Source organism: Vicugna pacos, chromosome 11 (genome assembly GCF_048564905.1).
Source record: "Vicugna pacos chromosome 11, VicPac4, whole genome shotgun sequence".
Classification (NCBI taxonomy): Eukaryota; Metazoa; Chordata; class Mammalia; order Artiodactyla; family Camelidae; genus Vicugna; species Vicugna pacos.
In genome coordinates this window covers 7,355,173-7,369,016 of record NC_132997.1, presented here as the reverse complement: position 1 = coordinate 7,369,016, position 13,844 = coordinate 7,355,173, and the positions used below count along the sequence as shown (strand labels likewise).

Here is a 13,844-nt window from a genome sequence, read left to right as displayed (position 1 = left end):
AGGAAATGAGTGCCCAGGGCAGAGCAACCTCCAGTATTTGACGTATACCTCAAGGAGACATCCGGGTAAAGAGTTCAATGGGCTCCCAGCCTGGGGCTTTTGAAGGTCGGGAAGGAGGTGGTCCTGGGCAGAACAGACAGAGCCTAGCCTGACTGGACCAAGGGGAGAAAGTCCAGGTGGGCTGTTGGCAGGAGGAGGGCCTTCAGGTCTGGCTGAGGATTGGGGCTTGTTCCCAAATGCCCCTGAGAGATTTCTTGCATGTTAGCACAGAGACCCAAACAGATGTATCTTTTCAACATCCCTGTATTGGATCAGAGGCAGCGAGAAATGGAAGAAAAGAACATGAATCTGGGACAATGTCAGTGGTGGCCTGGAAAGGATGGGGGAGGGACATTCAGAGAGGTGATGAAAGCATTTGAAGTTGGGACCCAGGGACAGGGGAGGATCCAACTGCATGTGGAGTGAGGAAGAAAGAGGGAGCAGACAGAGTCCCAGGTTCTGGTTTGAGCCCATTGGGGGATGGAGCTGCTGCAAGGATAGGGGGAGCAGTGAGAAGAGAGTTCCAGAAGGCAGCCTGGGGCCTCTTAAACCTTGGACACTTATGAGATTAGATCAGTTCTGATACACTTTATTATTTCATGGAAGTATATTTGATTTACAGTGTTGTATATGTTCCTGGTGTACAACATAATGCTTCAGTTATACTTGTATATATGTTCATTCTCATGTTCTATTCCATCATAGGTTATAACAAGTTACTGGATATATTTCCCTGTGTTATACAGTAGGTCTTTGTTGTTTATCAATTTTGTACATACTATTGAGTATCTGTAATCCCACACTCCTAATTTATCCCTCCCCAAAAACCACTTTACCCCCTGGTAACCATAGATGGTTTTCTGTCTCTGAGTCTGTTTCTGTTTTCTAAATAAGGTCATTTGAATCACTTTTTTGTTTGTTTATTTCCACATATAAGTTATAAATTTATCTTTCTGTCTGAATTACTTCACTAAGTATGATAATCTCTGCATCCATTCCATTTACCTGTAAATAACATTACCTCATTAACTTTTTATAGTAATCCATGGTGTATACAGGTGACATCTTCCTTATCCATTCATCTGTTGATGGACATGTACTTTGCTTCCACATCTTGGCTGTTGTAAATAGAGCTGCTGTAAACATTGAGGAATATGTCTGGGAAAACTAGAAATTATCATACTATGTGAAGTAAGTCAAAGACAAATAATAAGTGATATAATTAATATGAGGAATCTAAACAAATGGCAAAACTAATATGACCTTATAATGAAACCACGGGGAAAAACTGCTTCCCAGGGGGTTTCAACCAAGTGGCAGTACAAAGCTGATGAAAAATACTCTGTTCATGATGACCCAGAAGCTGTTTTTACTGCAGTTAGAACTGGATAAAACCTGACAGCAAGCCTGAGTTTTGGGGAGAGTCATTTAAGAGCAGGAACATGAAGGAAGGAGCAAATAACATTGACAAGCCCAATGGTGATGGCAGCCATCATCTTCCTGTCAATCCCTGGGCCACTGTGGGTACAGCCAGAGAAATCCAGCTGGCCAGGATGTGTGACTGCTGAAGGGGACAGTCTCCTGCCTCCAGCACCATGGTAATGAGAGTGGACAGTAGCACCAGACTGTGTTTGATCTCATCTCCAGCCCTGCTACCTGCATGGCCTTGAGTCATGTGCTCTGAGATTTTAGCTAGGGCCTCATCCCCTCTTGAGTTTGCTATGGAAATTAGAAACCCTCAGACCTCAGGATGCTCTTGCCCATCCCTTTTGTGTGGGGGCAGTTTTCTGTTGGCCACACACTGTGAGCACAGCTTAGACACACACACACACACACACACACACACACACAAACACATAGACATCTGTGCACCACTGTACATTGAATAAGGATTATGGGGTGGGGTCAGAAGAGGAACAGACATGGAGGAGGAAGCTAGAGAAAGAAAAACATGGGTTGAAGTCACCACCTACAGGTGATATCACTCCCCCATTGTTTAGGCCTTATTCCACTTACACCTGAGGACATTCCTAGAAGTATCTGCTAGAATCATTTCCATTGTGCAGGTGGGGAGACACAGACCTGGACAGACACCAGGACTTATCCAGGATGGAAAACAGGTAAGGATGAGGAGCTGAGTCTGGAAACCAGGACATCTTCTTACAGCTGCACACAGACCCTCCCCAGGAGCCGTGGAGAGGGCAGGGCAGCTGTAACTGTGGAAGAGGTGGGTTTGTTTGGAGAAGGGGGTGAGCAGGCAACAGCCCAGAGGGCTGTGTGTGGAGGTGTTGTCTGAGGAGGGGGTTCCAGGAAGTGGACCCCAGGAAGTGACATCACATCCTTAACAGACCCCAACAGAAATGGAACCTGGTTACCAGGCACCCACATTCTAGTGATGGCCCCAGAGCCAGCTCACTTGGCTGGAGACAGTTACAGAAGAAACATGCTCTCTTCTTGTTTCCCAGTCTCTCGGGGCTTCTCCACCAGGAAACTCTGGACTGAGAGGTTGTTCAATGTCTGTAGGCATCTGTGGAACCCTCAACACAGATGACTCTGGCCTATTTTGAGGAGGCTGCCTGAGGTAAAACAGGGTGGCCTGGAGAAGGCCAGTCTGGGACCAGCCTCCACTGGGGGCCCTCCCTGGGCAGGCCCACTTCCCCTCATCTCCATGTCGGGGAAGGTGGACTTGAGGGGATGTGTCCCTTCTGGGCAGGAATAGGTTGTTGAGCACTTGGTAACACGGCCACACCCAAGGACAGGGCTGATAAGGGGGAAAGAGGACTCCTGAGGGGCATCATATCTGTGTCAATGGGAATACAAGGCCCCCACTTTGTCAGCTTTTTTGTCCCTGAAGGAGGTTTGTGCAGACAGTGGTGTATGTGTGTCAGGACTGGAGATGTCTTATGGGTTGGAGAACCACCAAGAGAACCAGAAAGGGCTCTGAGGTCTCTGCCTGACCACTGGGCACTGTGTTTGCAGGACTCCATACAGGAGATGGGACAGGACCTGGTCCATGGAGATCCCCGCTCCACCTCCCTGCTGGGAGGCAGGTGCCCCACGACAGCAGCAGAGCCCAGGACGTGCTCAGGGTGAGTGCCAGCAAGAAGATTCCACACCCAGGAAGCTCTGGGCCCAATAGCTGCCCCGCTCCTCCCCTAGGCTGCCTCTTAGAGACCTGCTGGCAAAGGAATCTGATGCCCCATCTCCCCTACCTGCCCTCACAGCCCAGGCCCAGCTGTGGCCACATGCAAGTCAGTGACCACATATGAGTCTGAATCTCAGAGACTTTGACAGAACTTCAGTTCATGTAAAGTCAATGGTGTTTCTGCATTTTTCTACACACTGTCCTGTTTCTCCTCCGTCCCCACGTGTCCACATTGACCTGAAGATCCTGAGCCCTCCTACCCCAGGCTCAGCCACTGTGTTCTCATCTCTAGAATGGAATGTTGTGACAGCAGTCACAGAGGTGATGTACTGCATGCAGGGAGTTGCTGGCACTGTAGTGCTGACACAGGGATCTGAGACACTAATGCGTTTCATCATTGCCCTTCGCCCCCTTTAGTGGTGATGCCAAGAACCTTGAATCTGCTCAAGGCTCCCCTGGTTCCCCCTCATGCACAGGACCCTGAGGCTTGAGGAGTCAGTCTGGTCTTCAGCCCCAAGCTCCTGGGGGTCCCCAGTGCTGCCTCTGACTCATGTCTCTCCTCTTTCCACCCCAGGGGGGAGCTGGACCATCAGGCAGCAGGGAAGAGGACTACAGGCTGTGGAGCCTCCAGTGACACAGGCTGGAGAAGCTGGTGGCAAAGCTGGTACCTGCCATCCTGGGTGGCCACCCCTCCTATCTGAACACATTTCTAGGCAATTATCGAAATTTTGCCACCGCCCAGCAGGTGCTGGAACATCTGTTCCAAACGTGAGCACTCTGTATTCATGGGACATTGGTGACTCAGCCACCTACCAGCAGAGACATAAGGCATTGTTCCTCTACCTCTCAAAGCCTCAGTTTGCCCCCCTGCACACTGGGGTCAATAGAGGATCAGGCCTAGGAGGGTAGGAACAGAGGGAGGCCTTCATGGATATTGCTTTCTGGGGACCTGGCTCACGGAAAGGTCAGCTGGCAGGGCTGTGGTTGTGTGAATTTGTCATTGTCATCCTACCCATGAAGAAGCCCCTGCCTCCTGTGTCACTGGGACTTTGGCCTTGGGTGGAAGTGTTTTCCCATTTCAAAGGGGACCTGTGACGCCATTAGCTGTCCCTGCCCTGGGAGAGTGAGAGCAGGAATCCCTGGGAGGGACAAGTGGTGTCCCAGGCCCACTCAGATGTGTGCTATGGGGGTAGGTGGGCTCACTCATTCTTCAAATGTATAGGAAGGGCCCCCAGGGACAGGGGCTTTTCTAGGAACAACCATCATTTAATGCATTGAGCAGACAACAGCTTTGCCCTCCAGGGCTTGCATTCTCCTGGGAGTCACACTGTCACACTAGACAGCACATCCAGCTAGTGTGCTCAGGACAGTCCATGTGATGCCTTCCTGCTCTCCTCTAGATACTGATGCATCCTCCCTTTTACTGAAGAGGACGGGGGACCCCTGCACCATCTGAAAGAGTGAGTCTCTTGGATTGAAGGGGGAGGGACTCCTTCCCCAAATAGTGTGTGAAGCTGTGGGCTCTCTGGTTAGGCAGAGGTGGGCAGCATCCTGGATCCCACATACCCAGTGATTCTGGCTTCACAGCAGAAGTCTTAGGGCTCCCCCCGGCAAAGAGGAGAGGAGACCCAGAGAGATGTGGATGGGACTGTGGCGCTGTGAAGGGCATCTGGGAGGTCAGAGGAGAGTGTCAACCCCTAAGAAATCCCACATCGAACCCCTATCTATCCCATCACTGCCCACACGCCCTTTGGGAGACACAGAACACAAGGAGAGGAGAGCGTCCCGCCCACAATCTAGTGTAGCCTCAATGGTGGAGATTCAGGTGGTGCTTAGGGGACCCAATGAGCCTCAGGGGACAGCTGAGCCCATCCTGATGATGCTGAGTGACAGGGGCAGAAGGAGACCCAGGAAGGGTCCCTGGGGGTTTATGCAACCAGCAGGTGCAGGAGCTTAAGGCTGAGGTGAGAGGAGGCCCACGGGCAGGCTGGGCGACTGACACAGCCTGTCTGTTCCCTCCTGGCTCAGGCACTCATAGAGCAGCTCCCGTGTCCCTTAGAGGGCAGTGCGCAGAGCACACAGCCTGCCTGTCCTCACAGACGTGCCATCCAGTGGGGAGGGGCAGGGAGAGGGACATAGCAGTGTGACAGGTGTCCCTGAAGCGGTGGACAGGTGGTCATGCCATTGAGCCAGGGCTGTCCCTTCAGAAGGCTTGTAGCAGCCCCTCCTCTGTGTCCAAGCCCGCCTCTGCCCACACTGCCAGCTGAGATGGGACATGGAGCAGAGCCGACCTCTGGATGGGCAGGAGCCAAAGGCAAAAAGGCCCAGGTCCCTGCAGGGCTACCCTGGGAGCCCAATGTGGTAGGAAAGGCCAAGCCTCTGACTCTGGTGTCCCCCTGACTACCTCCAGGACCTAGTTGTCCATCCTGGGCACCTGGCGGCTCCAGTACCCAGATGATTTCCATCAGCCTCCAGAATTTCCAGGCCTTAAGACCGTGCTGGCTTACATAGAGCTGAGCATGCCTGGCTCAGACCTGGAGCAGCAGGCCAACCTCCTACTGGCACAGCTGGAGCAACTGGAATTCCCAGAGGCAGACAGTGATGGTGAGGAGGATGCAGGGTGGTGACAGGCTGAGCGGGGAGGGGAAGGCACTGGACCACACAAAGCAGAGCCTGGGAAGACTCCCTGACGGTGGAATAGGGACTGGGAGTTTACTGAGTAGCAGTGAGGGCTCCCCTGGCTTTGGGGGACACGTGGGAAAGCAGTACTATTGATGAGAGTTTCCCTTCTTGGAGCCACAGCACCAGCTCCAGAACCCGCTGGGGAAACCCCTCTGGATGGAGAGCCAGCTCTAGCTCTCCTGCCTGCGACAGCGCCAAAGCCAGAGCAGAGTGACTTGCTGTAAGTATCAGTCAGGCTCTGCTGCCTGCCCTCCCCTTCAGGGCTGAGATGCCCACCATTCCTGAGGTGTCTGAATTAACAACTCCTGATAATTCTCAGAGGTGATAACATATTACTTGGGACCTATTGTGTCTGGCTGAGTAATGGATGAAGACAATGATCATCACTGTTTTTTGGTTTAAATTTTACATATTTAAAAATTAAAAATAAGCCAGGACATTGTCTTTATGCTGGGTCCTGGATATGTTCCCTGCAGGGGAATTTTGATTTGCAACAGGGGCACCCACTTGAGCTCAGATGTGCAGAAAGTGTCTTCCCAAACATATCAGGTGCCAGAGAAGCTGCAGGACGGTCCGAGCCTCAGGCTAGGCACCCTGGGAGGTGCTCACAGGCCCTCCCACCTCTCAGGCTCCCCCATCAGGGACCCACTGCCCTGCCCATGTCCTGTCCTCAGGACTGGCAACCTTGCATTCAGCTTCTGCAGGGGAAGTACCTCTGCCTTTCCCCCAAAACCAGAAATAGGGGATGAAGGGGGCCGATGGTGTCCATCAGAGTAAAGTCCAGCAATCCCGTGATTGGAGGTGTCTGAGTGAGGCCATGGTCAGCGACCTCTCTCTTCTCTGCCTGAAGATGGATGCCCCCATGCACACAACATAGGTCCTCACAGGGAGGAGATTCTGAGCTCTTCCTGGAGCGGGTAAGACAGAAGCCCCTGTTTCAACTGGGAGCACACAAAAGAGAGATCAGAGGACCCAGGGGAAGGGCCGCCTGGGCTGAGGCTCGGCCTTGATGCTTAGGAGCACAGGCTCAGTGTCGGTTTGTAGGACGTGGTCAGAAATGATCACACCCAAGTCTGAAGGCAAAACCAAATTCACCTCAACAGAACACCTTCAGTACAGAAGCCCAGATATCCCTTGTCCACTTGGAAGTTTTGGAAGCTAGAGATCCTTTGTAGCTCATGATGGACCTGGGGTTAACTCACATGCTTCCAAGTTCTCAGAAAATCACATACAACACCTATCAGACTTCTGATTCTTGTCAAACCTCTAAGGAGATGCTCCAATGTCAGCCAGTCATGGGAAACTTGCAGCTCAGCTGCAAGGATCCGTAGTCAGGCTGCAAGGGCCATCGAAGACCCTTGCAAGTCACCCACCTCTACGTTTCGTAGTTTTGCTTTGAGAAATTCTTCAACCCATCAAGCCCCAGGGTTCATACTGTCAATTTCAGGTAAAAACTGTGTGTTCCTGCTTTGCAGACCTTATAAACAACAAACTAGCCCTTTTGCTTCAAGACATCCTGATTCTTTTCTGGGATTTCATTATAACTTTAGGATGACATCAGAAACAGTGCATAACTTGTTCAAATGAATGATGTCCAAATCTTGATTGAATATTTAACTTAGGTCAAGCACTGAGCAGAGAGCAGACTGAGAACTGACTGAGGAGCTTCCTGGTCTGGGAGAAGCTCAGAATCCACAGGAGAGATGACATGCTGGGAAGTGACTGCCATCCTAGGAAAATGGACAGGGCTCGTGCTCGGGAAGTTCAGGGAAGGATCCTAGATTTAGAAGCTTCCTGGGGAGGATAGCATTGGGCTCCACTTTCAGAGATGAAGAAGACATCGTTGTGGAGGAAGCTGGCAGCAGGAGCAATAGAAGCAGGTCCTTTAAGGGCAAGGGATCAGAAGGAACATGACGCAGCTTTGAAAGTCATGTTTTCTAACATTGTCAGTGGCTATGATCATTACATCTGGTAAGTGACAAAGTGACAGGTAATAGAGGGTCATCTCATTTTTTCAAGTTCAACATCATTTTAGATGCAATGGGACAAAGACGCTGTGTGATACATTTCAAAACTGCATTGACATTTTATTGCTAATGTGGACAGCAAAGGGCCATGCATGTCTTTGGACAGACTCACTTCTCTGCACCAGGAACACAGGGTTGGGATGTGGACACGTGACCCAAGCATGTTCCCACTCTCTCCCTGCAGGTCCTGTGAGGCATCGACCTCCTTTCTGTTCTCTGCTGTGGATGGGGCCCAGCTCAGTGGCTCCATCAACACTCCCTGAGACCCCACCCTTGGGAAGTGCCTGGTCATGTCATGATCAAGATGAGGACTTGCACTAGAAGGCACAGCCAAGACTTTGATCTTATGGAATTGGCTTTCTCCTAACAGCAAGACGGATGTTGTGTTTGTGTGAATGTTGCCTGTTTGCCATCCATGGAGACAGCGGCTCCCATGCCATTCCTCATATGGCCACCAGAGGGACATTTGTCACTGCTTCTGAGAAACACGCTGCACCATTCCAAAGTGGTCCCTTCCACTTTAGCCTTCCTCAGATGTTTTAGAAACTGAGGCTTAATCTTTAAGCTATAGGGATTTGCTTTTCTTCTTCCACCTTGTTTGGAAGCTAACATAAATTTACTCCAATTCACAAAAAGAAGGTGAGCCAGAGTGGAAACTGTCCCTTGGGATACATAGACGTGTCTCCTTCTGTTTCCAGCTCCCATGTGTGTCCATCTCTGTCCCTTCCTCTCTCCCTCCAGCCATCTGTACATATTGATTTCAATAAAACACTTTGACAATCAGTTTAATGCTGTAAAGATATTTAAATTGTGTTGTCTTTTGTATGTGTGTGATGTGGATCATTGAGTGCAAGTTCTCTGCTCACAGGACAGTGTTGTTGTCCATGGATCCCTAGGAGACAATTGAAGGGGGGCAGTAGGCCTCAGTGGGAGTCACTCACCAGGAAAGATCTCCTGCTTAGCACAGCCAAGGTGGGTCCACACTGCCTCCTATGCTCACAGCACTTAAGTCTGCTTTCCCCTGGGGAGCTCTGCAAAATACCCTGTGTATCCTGAAGGAGCATCACGGTCAGAATCATGAACAGTGATGATAGCAAACTTGGGAGAGGGACAGGTTATGATTTTAATTACCTGATCCTCTGCCTACAGCAGCTTTCCCTGTATTGTGTTCTAACCAATGCTCAGCCACCTGGGAGTAGAGTCTAGGCCTTGTTTTCCAGTATATTACAGGTCTCTAGTCCAGCGTTTGGCCAAGAAGACAAGCTTGCACTTCTGAATGAATACACTTAGGAGGGAAGATAGGACAGATTTGCAAATGTATTTGAAATAGAGACAGTCCTGGAGCTGTCCAGACAAGAGGTCATCATACATAGGCACCTTCCTCACCTTGTCAGGCCCTTTACCCCTGAAGACCTTCCTAGAGCACCTCTCAGCCAGGAGCCACCTGATCCCAGGGGTCTCCCAGGTCACATCTCACCATATGCTCTTGCTTCTGTTCTCACTCCCCCCCCCTTGATTGTCCCTTAGGTCTCAGAGGACACCTTTAATTCCCTCAGGGATCCAATATCATAAAAATAGATCATATGGTCCTAAAGTTCCTTGCTGGGACTAAATTAACAAATCAATAACCACATGGAGTAATGCAGCTGTGCATGACTACTGCAATGGTTGTTTGTCTTCAGCTTCCTCAGGGGTCGGGTGATGGATCCTCTAGGCAGTCTGAACTCTAGAACAGGTTCTTCTATCTTCCACTTGGGGCTGGGAATCTTGGCATCTTCTTTTATTTCCATTTCCTACACATTGGTGGCTTCTGTCTTTCCTTTCAAGTCAGGATCCTTAATATCATGTGTGAGCTGGATATGTTTCTCCAGCATCAGTCATTTCATGAAGGTCCATCTGGAGTCTGGGCAGTGTGAGCAGGTGTAAACTTTCCTGATGCCTTTGTGTTTGACCTGGTTGTGATGGCAGAGGCTGAGGGATGAGCTGAAAGATTTTTCACACTGGTGACAGGGGTGATTCTTCATTTGCTTCCCATGCTCCTTCCTCATGAGGGAAATGTTAACGTCTCTCTGTGTGAACAGGTGGTCACACCCTCAACACATTCACCCAGGACTAGCCACTTTTTTTTTTTCCACTGATTTCTTCGCAGGTGATGGGGATTTCTTTTCCAATTTCTCTTTCCCATTCATGGATCTGGTGTCTTCTGTGTTTTGATTTGCTGAATTTTGAGTTCCAGGCTTAATGCTCAAAGGCAAGTCTATACCCAAGTTTGGAGGCCCTTCCATGCTTTTCAGTGTTCCACGCATAGACTTGATATGGTTCATCATGAGTTGCTTCTGTGCATGTAAAAGAGAACAGTCTAGACACTTGAAAACAGACACCTGGTTTTCAACGTGCTGGTCAAAGTGGCGATACGGCAGGATTTGCAGGGTGAATACAGTGTCGAACATGGAACACTTATATATTATTCTTGGCTCTCTGATCCTGATGCCGGGGTGCTGTGTCTACACATGTGAATGTGCACTTGGGGCAGACTTAAATGCCACTGGATAGACAGGACACTTGTAGAAGACTTCACAGTGAGAAACTTGAGTGTGAGACTTCAGCGTGGCCATGTCAGAGGAGACAACATTGCAATATGAACATCGAAAACCAACTCTCACATGTAGTGTAGACAGTTCTTGGTGACGTGGGTCTGGAAGTGCACCAAGCTGCAGATGGCCCTGCACTCGGGGCAGGCGCAGGGAGATTTGTGCTGATGGATTCTCTGGTGGGAGGCAGAGCTGCACGGGTTAGGAAACAGCATCTGGCAGACAGCGCAAGTCTTTTGTCCACTGCTGTCTGCAGCCTGCTGGACGTGGGTAGCCAGCCATGTCTCATCCTGGAAAACTTCATTTCACTGCAAACATTTCAGACTATGCCTACAGAGCTTGGATGGGTCTTCATCCCGAGGCATAGCTGGAAGGATGGCTGTGCCTTAAGGGGCTGATGTGACTGTCCCACTTTGCCAGACTGAATTTATGTTACAGTGTGTGTGCTGGCCCCACGGAGCTCAGGAGAGTGGAAGATGAAGCAGGATACTGCTTGATGAAGAAACGATCATTTGATCTCCTGGGACCGGCTTCACAATCAAGTGGGAGCCCTGCATCACCTCTCCCTTCTCCTTGTGCCCACGGGCATGGGACAGGAGGCTTCACTTGTTGTCAGTAATCAGGTTCTTACTACAGTGGTTGCATGTTACTTCAGTGCACACACTGCATCTGTCTTAGTGTTGGGTCAGGCTCTTTCCAGGGCAAAGGAGTCCCCATACTCCAAGCACTTGTACCCACGGGTTTATAATGTGATGCTCGTGTTGGCAGGAGGACTGAGGTTGGGGATGTAAGCTGGGACTGGGCTGATGCTGCGCAGCACCTTGGTGAAAGCTTCCATCACAGAACTCTGCAGGGAGGACACCACCTGGACCCATGACAACTTTTTGGGTGGCTGCGAGGCCACGGCATTGATTATTACCTGCTTTATTTGCTGCTGAGGTGTGGTGAGTACTTGGCAGAGCTCAGACATGGCCTGAGTGCCTTGAGGCAGAAGGTTAAGTTGGCAAGGTGCAGAGTCTTTGGCACAAGTTTGGCATTGGCCAGGCTGGAGCCCAGCACAAAGACAGTTTGCTGCTGGGTGGCACTGGCGGCTTTAATGATGGCGCTGCTGGTGCTCTGAATGAAGGCAGCAGATATGACAGTGTCTTTCACCATTGTGTTGTTGGTGAGCTTCACATTAATGACTTGCGAGCAGCCATCTTCACAGCTGACACCAGGAGGAATGTGGTCATCACAGGCTTGATCATGACCTATTTGGGCATCAGCTCGGCAGGGGCAACAGTGTTGGTGATGACCACTGACTGCACAGGTGCCCTGAGGCTGGAAGGAAAGGACAGTGGCTGAGGCTGGAGACAACAGAAGCAACATCACAGACACCACCATGGACCCCATCTGCTCTGAACGCTTTTTTTCAGCATCAAGATTATCTTCTGGCAACCCCCTCATCACCATCCCCTTGATCTCCCCAGAAGATGTCTTGGTTTTGATGCGGACTTTGAGGATTGCTGGTGTCGACCCTGCAGGAGAGGAGGGTGATCCCTCCCTACTGTTCTCACTGGAGATGCTCCAGGGACTATCTGGCTGCTTGAAGGGTGGTTTTTTCATCCCTTTGATGAGACTCTGGGATTCAGGAGAATGTTCAATGGCTCTAGGGCTGTCATTTACTTCTTTGGGTAACAGAGAGGACTCCCTGGAATTGGTCACTGGTTCTTTAGAGGATTGAAAGGGGTTTTTTAGCACTGAGGGCTGCAATCACAGCTATACAGGAGGAAAGCCTAGAAGATGGCTTGGTCCCTGATGGTGCCACACCACCAAGGGAGCTGTCATTCTTCTCAGAGCTCAGCTTCCCCTCGTGGACTCTGTTTTCAAGCACCCTTTCAGAGCTTTCCTTCAATTTATCACCCATTTTTCTGACTTTAAAAGGTTCATAAAGTTAGATTTATACAATTTGTCTCCATTTCTCTCTTAACAACTTTGTTTTTATCTAGATTGACTGATGTAGAGATTCCAGTTTTGCTTAAACTTAAGATGTTTCCCTTCATTAATTAGCAAGAAGCAGCCAGACTATATATAAACTTATCTGTTAGAAGAAAAGTACATGGCCTGTCTAAAACCTGTTCTATTTCAACATATTTTAAAAATGACCTAGAAGTTCAAAAAGAATAAAAGAGAAATCTCCTCTAAGGGTGCTCACTTATAATAAAAAACACAAAAGAAAATACATTGCCATGAGAGGAGGAGGAACAGGGAAGTTCCTGACTTGATTTTTCTTCACGGGGCAGGAGAGGAAAGAGTACACATTGCCCCTCTTAGGAAATATGCAGCCAGCCCCCTCCCTCTTCTTTATTCCTGTCAAGGTATTTTTGGAATTATAAGAAAAATAATGATATGAATAGAATTTCAGAAAAGATCTAACAAATGCATTGCCAACATAACTGTGTGCTAAGGTACACACTGTCAATCACCCAGTCTAAGTGACCCTTCCCACCAAAAGCCACCACAGGCCCCCAGCTGGGAGGTGGAGCACAAGCTACTCCTACTGAGTTAACAAGTCTTGCAGCTAAAATACTGAGAGATTTGTCAATCTTTAAATGTCTGTATTTCAAAAATATACTGGAAAGTGGAGAATATGCTGTAAGGGCAATAGCTACGGTCACTGCAGAGGGAAAGGAAAGCCGGATTTAAGAACATCTTTAACCAATTTCTAGGGAAGGGGCTGAGACCACAGCAGTGGGGAGAGAGGGGGCCGAGGGGTCCGTGTGGGCTGCACAGTGGAGAAGCGCACGCCCATCACACAGGGTAAGGGACCAGATCCGGGGCTGAGTGAAAGCCTCTCAAAAGGGCAAGCCCATCCTCCTCTGTCCCCACACCGCAGACCCAACATCGTGAGTGGCGGCGGGGCAGCAGAGGGAGTCACAGCATTTATTTCTAAGCAGCCTGCAGCAGGTACAAACAGAAAAGATGGGAAACAGCGTGGCCAATTTGGGAAATTTAGGAAGTGCCCAAGGGGTCTGGCAGGGTTAAAATTTGGAGAATGTAATTTTAAGTTTGGGGTCTTGTAGCAATAAAGTCATCATTCCCTAAATGGTGGTAAGTTAAGAAAGACTGGTGAGAGAGGAGTTATGGGATCAGATGTGCTCTTAAGGAAGCTAGCTGTGGTTGCGGTGGCGTGCAGGACTTAAGGAATGGGGAGTCACGAGAGCAACAAGGACAGGAAGGGCAGAGAGGAGACTGAGCCCTGCAGGACATCAGGTGTCCGGGGGGTGATGGGAAATGACACCAGTGTCTGCCGGGCTCCCAGGCAGGCTGCCCTCACCACAGAGCAGCACTTACTGCCCAGAATCACCTGATGTTCTGTTT

The 13,844-nt window shown here is 49.8% G+C and overlaps 1 long non-coding RNA gene and 1 pseudogene across 1 annotated transcript; both read right to left on the bottom strand.

The window, feature by feature from the left end:
• Positions 1 to 612: 612 nt before the first annotated feature.
• LOC140699658 (uncharacterized) lies at positions 613 to 2,341 on the bottom strand. The gene is made up of 2 exons (XR_012077905.1): positions 2,122 to 2,341; positions 613 to 1,157 (listed from the first exon to the last, which is right to left on the bottom strand). It is a non-coding gene; the product is annotated as an uncharacterized lncRNA (long non-coding RNA).
• Positions 2,342 to 7,782: 5,441 nt separating this feature from the next.
• LOC116277149 (zinc finger protein 532 pseudogene) lies at positions 7,783 to 10,986 on the bottom strand (annotated as a pseudogene).
• Positions 10,987 to 13,844: the final 2,858 nt, after the last annotated feature.